This window comes from Camellia sinensis, chromosome 11, assembly GCF_055761805.1.
Source record: "Camellia sinensis isolate YWXY chromosome 11, ASM5576180v1, whole genome shotgun sequence".
In the NCBI taxonomy this organism is placed as follows: domain Eukaryota; kingdom Viridiplantae; phylum Streptophyta; class Magnoliopsida; order Ericales; family Theaceae; genus Camellia; species Camellia sinensis.
Window position 1 is genome coordinate 23,937,096 of NC_138971.1, and position 10,446 is coordinate 23,947,541.

At 31.5% G+C, this 10,446-nt stretch overlaps 1 long non-coding RNA gene across 1 annotated transcript; it reads left to right on the plus strand.

Moving 5' to 3' along the window:
* Window positions 1-4,295: 4,295 nt before the first annotated feature.
* Window positions 4,296-9,182, plus strand: LOC114257911 (uncharacterized). Its single transcript, XR_003627766.2, has 5 exons — window positions 4,296-4,471; window positions 6,142-6,218; window positions 6,712-7,057; window positions 7,146-8,234; window positions 8,312-9,182. It is a non-coding gene; the product is annotated as an uncharacterized LOC114257911 (long non-coding RNA).
* Window positions 9,183-10,446: the final 1,264 nt, after the last annotated feature.

The window sequence follows — 10,446 nt, forward strand, 5'->3', positions numbered from 1 at the left end:
TTTAGCAACACACTCTCTCCACTATGCCACAATAATACCACATGAATATATATGCAAAATATATTATTTATATAGTATATTGACCCGTATTAATATAAAACTATATATATAAACATAATTATTTTTATTCAATATAATTTATGTAAAAAATAAATTATTTATTAAAAAAAAGGAAGCCACTTTTGGTGACTAAATTTTTTTTTAGTCGCCAAAAACCTTAGTTTTGGCTACTACCAATAATTTAGTCGCTAAAAAAATTAATTTCCGCCTAAAAATAACCACTTTCGGCGACTAAACTTATTTTTAGTTGCCAAAACCTCCACTTTTGCTGACTAAACTAAATTTTAGTCGCCAATTGTCCACTTTTAGCTACTAAATTTTTTTTAGTAGCCAAAAACCTTTACTTTTGGCTACAAATTTTTTTTTGTCGGTTAAACACCTATAATCGGCGACCAAATCATTTTTTAGTCGCCAAAACCTATACTGTTGGCTACTAAATTTTTTTAGTCGCTAAAAACCTTCACTTTTGGCTACTAAAATTGTTTTAGTCGCTAAAACCCATATAATCGGCAACTAAACTGATTTTTAGTCGCCAATAACTACACATTTGGCTACTAATTCTATTTTAGTCGCCAATTGTCCTACTTTCAGCGACGAAATTTATATTTTTAGTCGCTAAAACTGCTTTTTCTTGTAGTGGAAATGATTTCTAAGCTTCTAGAGTCGATTAGTTTTTGTCTGGGTTTGTCTGTGATGCGTTTTCGGTTCTAGAGTTTAATTTGTGAATAATCGACGAACTAAGGGCTTTATTATAATAACTCAAAATTTAGGGACCTAATAAGGTTTACAAAAGTAGGGGTCTCACATGTTTAATGTTGTATTTGGACTTTTAAGTTTTTTTTTTCAGTGTTGTTTAAACTTTTAGTTGTGTGAGAATTGTAATTTTCCTATTAAGATATTAAATTTTTTAATTAATAAGTTATTTTTGTTTATTTAATTTCATTTGATATTTTAAAAATTTTGGGACATCACAATTTTCTTCTATGATTACAATTATTATATCAAAAGTAGTGTAGAATCTTTGATCCAAAAATTTCAAATATTATTATGTGATAGAATCTCTCAAGTCTATGCATTGAAAAATTATTTGTTTCTCTCAAATCAGATCTTTATTTATTTATTTTTTAAAATTGTAGTTGATTATTATTATTGTTGTCGTTGTTGATGATGATGATGATGAATAAACAAATTGCAATAGATAATCAAATTCGATCAAAAATTTCAACAGATAAGGGGAAAAAAATTAAATAGATTGTCAAAAAAATTTGAATAGATAATATATTTGGACAGATAGAATTTTATTTGGAAAAATATTTAAACAAATAAGGAAAATTTGAATTGTAAAGAGTAAAAAATTAAACAGATAGGGTAAAAAAATTGAACAGATAGGGAAAAAATTGAAACAATAAGAAAAATTTTGAACAGATAGAAAAAAAATTTGAATAGATAATCAACCGATAAAAAAAACAGATAAATTAAGGGAGAAAATTGAAAATAAAATGAACTTCAAAACAAATAAAAAGATTTCTCACCAAACTAGTTCACAAAAGATGGACTTCTCACCAACAAAAAATATCTATTGGAGCTAATATTTTATACCCTATGTAGTTTAGACTTTTGAACAATTTTCTCAAATAAATAAAATAAAATTTATATTTTAGCATAAAAGATATGACAATATTCTTTTTTAATTTATATATTAACGAATTACTCATAAAAATAGAATTAAAAGTTATGTGGATTAAAATATTAATAGAACTCGATGTAATTATATTAAATTTATTAGACTTATTTGTAATTTTCTTTCTACTCAGGGAAGTCAATGTGACTCACCCAATTTTAATCGTGTTCCTGGAAAAATAAAATTGAAGGATAAAAAAGCTTGACACCGTGGGTTAGCCAGATAAGTTTAATATCTGTAAACCTTCACAGTAGGTCCAGCTACTGAAGGTTGGCTTCTTTCAAGTTCATGTACAAATCTCAACTTAGAAGGGTCCCTTTGGCATGTTACGACTCCTATTTGAATAATTTCAATAATTTATTTTATAAAGTTTTTAGTATATATTATTTATAAAAAAAATTAGATTAATTCGATACTAGGAATTTTTCATTTTATCACACTTATTTCCGAGAAAATATACATCAAGGATGTTTTTAAAAATAAATTATTTATTTTTTGAAAACAAATACGATAAAATAAAACAATTACAATTATCAGATTGATCTAATTTATTTATAAATGATATACATGATTAATCTTACAAAATAAACAATTTAAATTATCAAAGTGAAACCATTATACGTTTCACAGACCCCTCAAGAGATACACGAGAAGCTTCCTCAAATAAATAAATAAATAATTAGCGAAGCTCAAGTCAAATAGACAATAGTAATTATTATTTTAGTTAATGACACACTAGTAATTGATCAATTTAATACATGGAATAAAAAAATTTAGGGCAAATTACAAACACCTCCTCGAGGTTTGATAAAAATACAGATTTCCCTTGAGGTTTGAGAAATTACAAATTGCTCCATGAGGGTCAAATTTTCATAACAAATTAGGAAAAATTATGGGGGAATCTGTATGAAAATAAAAACCCCAGGGGGCAATTTATTATGGAAATATAAACCTCTGGGGGCTGGATGTAATTTCTCAAACCTCAGGGAGGAATCTGTATTTTTACCAAATCTCGAGGGGGTGTTTGTAATTTGCCCAAATATTTATTTCAAAACAAGGTGTTATAATATGCATATAAAATTATTTTTAAAAATATGTTTAAGCATGCAATGCATAATAATAGGATGATTTTATTTACACACCACCAATACTCTTAGTACACACTATTACTTAGTACATACACAAAATAATTTTTAAGATTTAAAAATATCTTAGTTCACACCTTAACTTTTCATTACTAACCCTATACACCACTAACTATCTAAATATACACCATTACATATACTAAAAACTCTTCATCTTTACCGCTACACATAACAAAAATCCTACAATCTTCAGAACAGACACCATTTTCATCGATCTTGATTTCCATCGCCAGTGAAAGTTTCATTCAACCTCCATCTTCGCCAGTGTTGATCTCCATAGTTGGTGTTGAATTCTCGTTATGTTTCATCTTGTCATCTCATCGTTTCAAATTGCTAGCGATGTGTTTTATTCGGCCTCCATATTCGTTGGTATTGATATTCATTGTTAGTCTTGAACTCTTGTTTTTCGTTGTTATTTCAAATTCATTAAATTAGTCATGTCCATTAATACAGAATGGAACAAATTTAATATGTTCAAAAATTTATATCTAAACAATAAATAAAATTTTAATTTATTTTAACCCAACTAACTTAAAATGTTCAATTTTTTATGTATGAACAATTAATATTTGGTAAACCTTAATAATTTGAACAAAATTATTTTGTTCAAATATAAATAATTAAATATTATGTAAAAGTTCAACTCTAGTTATCCAAACACGACGAACCAACTCATCTTCCAAATATACAAACAAGATAAATAAAAATAAAAAAAACTAAGTCATAAACTAACATTTTCAATGTTCAAGTCAACGCTTTCAATGTTTATATGGGAACCAACTATCTCAGTGTCATTCATGGTGTGCAAATCTTCAAAATTAATTGATTTCAATGTTCTTAAACCCTAAGACAATAATGTTTTGAGTTTGAAAAATAAGAATAATGGAGAAGAGAATGAAGCGAGCTAATTGATGATAAATGATATCACGAGTGTATATTAATGGTGAAGATGTTGAAAAATACAATATTTGTATGTTAAAACCTTAAACCCCATAGGAATAATATTGTGTGAAAGAGTATTTTGTATTTTTAAATATGAAATTTTTGAATAGGTAGAACACACCTTATGTTGTCCTTAATGGTCATTTCATTGGAGGATATTATTAGAATGAGTGGTGCTATTAGCACCCCATAAATTATTTTAGACCTTCTATTTATTTAGACCCCCACTTATAAATTTTGAAACCCTTAAAATTTCTTTTTACAAATCAAGTAATACCAAAATAGAGTAATGATTCATCCCCCTTTTCTCCCCACCCCTTTGACCCCCTCTCTCTCTCATTGGTTACCTTTTCTTTTTCTTTTTCTTTTTTTTCCTACTTCTCCAATCACCACCTGCCACGTAACAAAGGGGAGTGAGGGGTGACCCCCAAAAAGGAGTCCCAAGCATTATTCTACCACCAAAAGAGTTAATCCTTACACATTCCACATTGAACACCCCCGCACCCCACTCATTGAACACCCCCACACCCCCCAAGAAAACCTCCCTTTCAAAAAAAAAAACCTAACAAAACTCACTAAGAAGAAGAAATTTCAAAACCCACGAAGAAGAAGAATGTCTCTGCCAATTGAACCGTTGCCACAGGTAGTAAGTGCTCTCTCTCTCTCTCTCTCATTGTTTCTTCAAAATTGAAACTACCATAGACAGAGATTACCAAAGATATTATTGACTCTGTTTTTCATCTGTATATGTGTAAAGTTCTTGACTCTTAGGCTTGTTTTTGGGTAAACCCCCCTCAATCTCTCTTGAAATTTTGACTTTTGCAACCCCATGAGAAGAATGGCTTATCTTTTGTTTCTTTTCCCCCCCCCCCCCCCCATCCCCCTTGAAAAATAAAAATAAAATAAAAATCTCTAGTATGTTGAAATCAGTGTTGTAATTGTGAATCGTTCATATCCACAGGTTAACTTTGCATCTTCCAACTATTTATTTACGTATGCACAATACCAGATTAATTATATTTACTGAATGATTTTCTTTAGTTGAGACAAACAATTGTGTCGATTGAGTTCGACGATCCATCCCATTAGATTTAAAAATAAAAATAAAATTTAAAAAGTTATTTTGATGATAAAATGATTACACCAGAGTGGGCCTCCTCATTGACTTCAATGTACTATAAAATATGTTTTGTGTTAAAAAGTTATATTCAAGTGTCTATTGTGTGTAATGATTTTTGGCATGATTTATCTTATCCTTGTCCCATATGTGGAATTTGTGGATCAAATTAATCACTTATTATAGATTTTGATTTATAATAATAATACATGCATAAGTTGGCTTTTTCTCAAGGCTAGGGAGGAGGGTTAGGTGAGGATTTCTCAAGTATGAACAGATGTAAAGGCAACATCGCACTAGACTGCAATTTTTAGATTCATTGGTTTAGTGAATTTACTGGTTAAATTATTGATTATAGATTTTATTTATTTAGCAATTGTTAAATTATGCTGTCATTTTGTAATTGATGATTGGATCATTGGCTTCATTTTATTAAATCTTTAAAACTTTCATAGGCTGGTTTTTCTTCATTTATTTCTTTGGTTCCCCCCCCCCCCCTTTTGGTTTCTTTCTTGTGGATTTAATGTTTTTCTTGTCCTTATATCATTATTACAAGGTGCAAAAGACTTCTATATGCCTCGTGCTCCTCATTTTATAAATAAATTACTATATCTATTGAGATAATAAAGGAGAGTAGTAGGTAATTGGTAGTATGTTTAACAAAAGTTCACCCACCTTGGTTAATTGAAACATTATAAATTTTCTAGTACATCAAGAAAAAACATAAACCTATTTTATGGGCTCATATGTAAATGAATGGTAAGTTTATTGTGGAAGACTTTCCATTCTGTATGTTAAATAAGTGAATCACTCAAATTCCACTTTAACCACGACAGAAGAATTCTTGCAGTTAACATTCTTGTACCCTTTATGGCCTTCAGCAACTGTTTTCTTTTTCTTGTGGTCAATACTGCAATTGACATTATGTTTTATTTAGAACATTCATTTACCATGAATGGAAGTATAATTTCTACAAATTTCACTTTTGAAACTAAATAAAGGACACGATATGAGAGTGTGCGGCCAATTTCCCTTGTTGGTTTAACACATTTTCTTGGTTCGTGATCTTGCTGTTGTCTTATAGTTTGAACTATATTATGCTGCTGTCATCTCATATCATTTCTGTTACATAAATTTGACCATATGATTTCCAGATATAGTTATAGAATTTAAGAATTTGTGTTCTTTCGTTTCAGGTGGTTATCTGCATGGAATAATATCTTTGACATATGGTGTTGACATTGAAAGAATACGTTGGATGGGCATTTTGCAGGTCTTTTTCATGCTTTCAGCTTTTTCTTTTTATTGTTTGTCTTGGCAATTCTTTCTACACATGCACTATTTTTTTATGTGCCAAGGATAACTCATGTCAGAAAAGTAAAATCTCTAACTCCACCTCTCTCTTTTTTATGTGCATTTGACAAATGACTACCCAGTTGTACATAGATTCATGGAGATCACTTCAATCTCTTTGAAAACAGAGGGATTATTTAAAGTTAATAAGTGCATGTTAATATGCATGGGTTTCACCAAAAATGCATATTTTAGCATGTTAAACATTCAAAATTCATGTTCAAATTCAATATAAGATCCCTTAATCATAGGCTAACAAGCTAACTTTCTTTTCACATATAACATGTTTGCTCTTGTATATAATCATATTATTTCCTTTTATTTTCTCATTCCCTAATAAATATGTTTTCATTTTTTTGTCATTACTATACTTGTCTTACTTTGTAAAATATTGTGTCTTCCAAATAATGCAGCTAACTTATGGAAGTTAACAATACAACTTGAAAGCGGCAAATGACATCTTTGAGGTGTAACAACTCCTAAGTACCTCAAAATGTCAGTCAGAAACGTCGTGCTCATAATGTTCAAGTTGACAAATTTGATGGTGATGAACCCATTGTCAATGATATTGATGGCAATAAAGAGTAAACAAACATTCTTGCCGTTAACCACCACATGAACATTCCTGATGTTGACTGTCCCATGGACATGCCTGGTTCAGGTGAAGCGCTTGCTACACCTTTTCCCGAGGGCCCAATTGATCCTTCCATTCTAACAAATTTTAGTTGTCATGTAGCAGCCAAAATTTGGAATAATGAGGTATAACTTACAAACTATTGTCTTGTTTTAATCATTTAAATAAATAAATTTGAAATACATGACACTGTTGTGGTATGCAATGATGCAGGAACAAGATTTGTTGAGATGCTTGAACCATGGGTATAAGGTTGCTGATTGGTCTTTAACATCAGAATGAGTTGAGAACTCTAAATTTATGGACATTATTAAACATTCAGGATGGTATTCTTTGGGGGTGTTTGGGAAGAAAAAAAATAGCCTAGTTTAGGCTAAAAATCACAAAAAGACAAAATAGGCTAAAATAGCTAATAAGACAAAATATCACATCAAACCCATAATCATTTCACTTTTTCTCTCACAAACATCACATCCAACCACAAAAAAATCCAATCATCTTCCCAAACACAAAAATTTTAGCCTACTAAAATAGCCAAAAACTAAAATAGCCTACTAAAATAGCCACTTCCCAAACGAGGCCAACTCATACAAATTTGTGAACAAGGTAGTTGTATCCGCTTTTGTTGAAAGATGGCAACCTGAGATTAACAATTTCCACATGCCATTTGGTGATATGTCCTTGTCATTAGATTATGTAAGTACCATATTAGGAATTCATGTGACTGGTACATCTGTTTCAACTAATAAGTTATCACGGGATAAAGCTGCAAAGGTGTTGATTAAGTCATTAGGAGTGTCAAAAGATGATTCAGTTGTTGAGTTGAAAGGAGCGCGGGGCCAATCAGTGTGATTGGAATGGTTGCATGGAAAATTTCAGTCAGTTTCAAATGCGGATTCGGATGATTTCATTCATTATGCAGCGAGGGCATATTTATTATTCTTGTTAGGTTGTACCTTGTTCATTGACAAGACTAAAAATCGTGTTCCTATTGTGTATCTTTAGTTGCTTGAGGAATTGAATTTAGTTCATTCGTATGCTTAGGTTACAGCCGCATTGGCTTTTTTGTATTGGCATTTGGGTATGGCAACAAAGTCTACTGTCTGACAACTAGCGGGATACATGACATTGTTGGAGGCTTGGATCTACGAACATTTTATATGTGCTAGAACCCATCAAAATTTAAATTATACAGAAAACCAGTCTCGGGCTTATCGTTGAATTCCTCGCACACAATCTGGTTCGTCGGTTGCTGTGTTAAAGTCATTGTGAGAGGAGCTTGATAGATTGGAGGCTCATGAGGTAAAAAAGAAAAGTGTAATTCCTTTATGTGATTGATCTTTATAGAGAAATTTACTTATTTTGTGTATTCTTGGTAGATTATTTGGGATCCATATATTAGTAAATGTGACAACCATTCATTTGTTGACGTTGCTTACTATACTGGATTGCTGAAATGCATGGATATTGTTGAACCCTATAATCCAGATAGGTTTTTGTGACAATTTGGAAGGGTGCAAAATATTTCCTCACCTCCACTTATTCCTATTTCACGATGATCTACTACTGGCAAGTATTGTCTTTCGTACAAATATGTGGATCAGATTACAGAGAGGTGGAAAAATCATGTGTTGTCTGAAGAGAGCGAAGTGAGCCGGTTTTACATCCATGGGATTGCACGCCCAATTACATGGATTGGTATTGTCGCATTTCCCATGTCACTATTCAAAATCCGGCACATCGATCTACATACGACCCTCGTTCTAAGGCATCAATTTCTCACAATGACTCACAACTCAATGCAAAAGCCTTGACTATAGCACGTCCAATAATGCAGTTGGATTACATTGAAGTCATTAGTGGTCCGAAGTCTCTGTACAATGCATTCAAACCAGTGACACAATTATTGGAGGGTCAACACATAGATGAAGAACAACACTCCCCACTGGAACATCACTCCCCATCAGAACAACAATAGTCCGTAGAAGAAAGTTTGGTTTATCGCCGTCACCTTTGTCCTCGTCCTCGCCAAACTGACACTAGATACAGCTGAAAATTCATGATGATATTATGGATGTTTTGTTATTAGAATGAATGTTTATACGTATTTTCGTATTAGTATGGATGATTATGGACCATCCTTTTAACGTAGTAATATTATGTATGATTTTGTCATGGTTGCTTTGATGTATGATAGTTATGTTCGCACTATGGTTTTCAGTTAGTAATTTCATTAATGCTTTTCAGTTATATATGCCGTGTTTGATTGTTATGGTTGCTTTAACTGTTGTTATTGTGTTTTATAGTTATATATATATATATATATATATATAATCATTGAGTTTAAGAAATTCCCATGTTCAAACCTGCATTCCAGAACATTACTTATTTCTGCAAATGTTAAGAATTTTAACCATTGAAAGTGTTAACAAATTTCCAAGTTCGGGAATACAGGCCAAACAATTCTTATTTGTTCAGGAACACATTCCTAAACATAGCTTATTTGTTCAGGAATGTGTTCTCGAGCAAATAAGAATTGTTCGGGCCTGTATTCCCGAACTTGGACAAACGAAAACTTTTGGGAGTCTTCAGAATTTTAACCATTGAAAGTATTAAAATTTCCATGTTTAGACCTGTATTCCGGAACAAATAAGCTATGTTCGGGAACGTGTTCCCGAACAAATAAGCTATGTTTAGGCCTGTATTCCCGAACTTGAAAAAATGAAAATTTCTGGGAGTGTTCAGAATTTTAACCATTGAAAGTGTTAACAAATTCCCATGTTTGGACATGCATTCTTGAACAAATAAGCTATGTTTAGGCCTATATTCCTGAACTTGAAAAAATGAAAACTTCTGGAAGTGTTCAGAATATTAACCATTGAAAGTATTAACAAATTTCAATGTTCGGACATGCATTCCTGAACAAATAAGCTATGTTCGGGCATGTATTCCCGAACTTAGAAAAATGAAAACTTCTGGGAGTGTTTATAATTTTAACCATTGAAAGTGTTAACAAATTTCCATGTTCGGGCCTGCATTCTTGAACAAATAAGCTATGTTCAGGAATGTGTTCCTGAACAAATAAGTAATGTTCGGGCTTGTATTACTGAACTTGGAAAAATGAAAACTTCTACAAGCGTTAACAATTTTAACCATTCAAAGTGGTAACAAATTTCATAAAGAAATACTTTTGATTGACAAAGATAAGTTTAATACTTTTGATTAACAAAGATAAGTAGTACCAACCAGTTTCATAAAGAAATAAAACTGAAATTTTTCAAATAATAAAAAACATGTTATAAACATGCACATCTATTTCGCTAGAACATCATATGTCTACATCCAACTCTATTGTCTCAATGGTTGCTACACTTGATCCTACGAGTGAAGTTAAATGGTGCACTCGGGCATTATAAGTTGTCTTCCATCCTGCTGTAGCAGGTAAATGGTAACGTCGCCAATTTGTTGCTATAGGTGGCACTGGGTGACCATGCACCAAGAAGACCTGCAAATA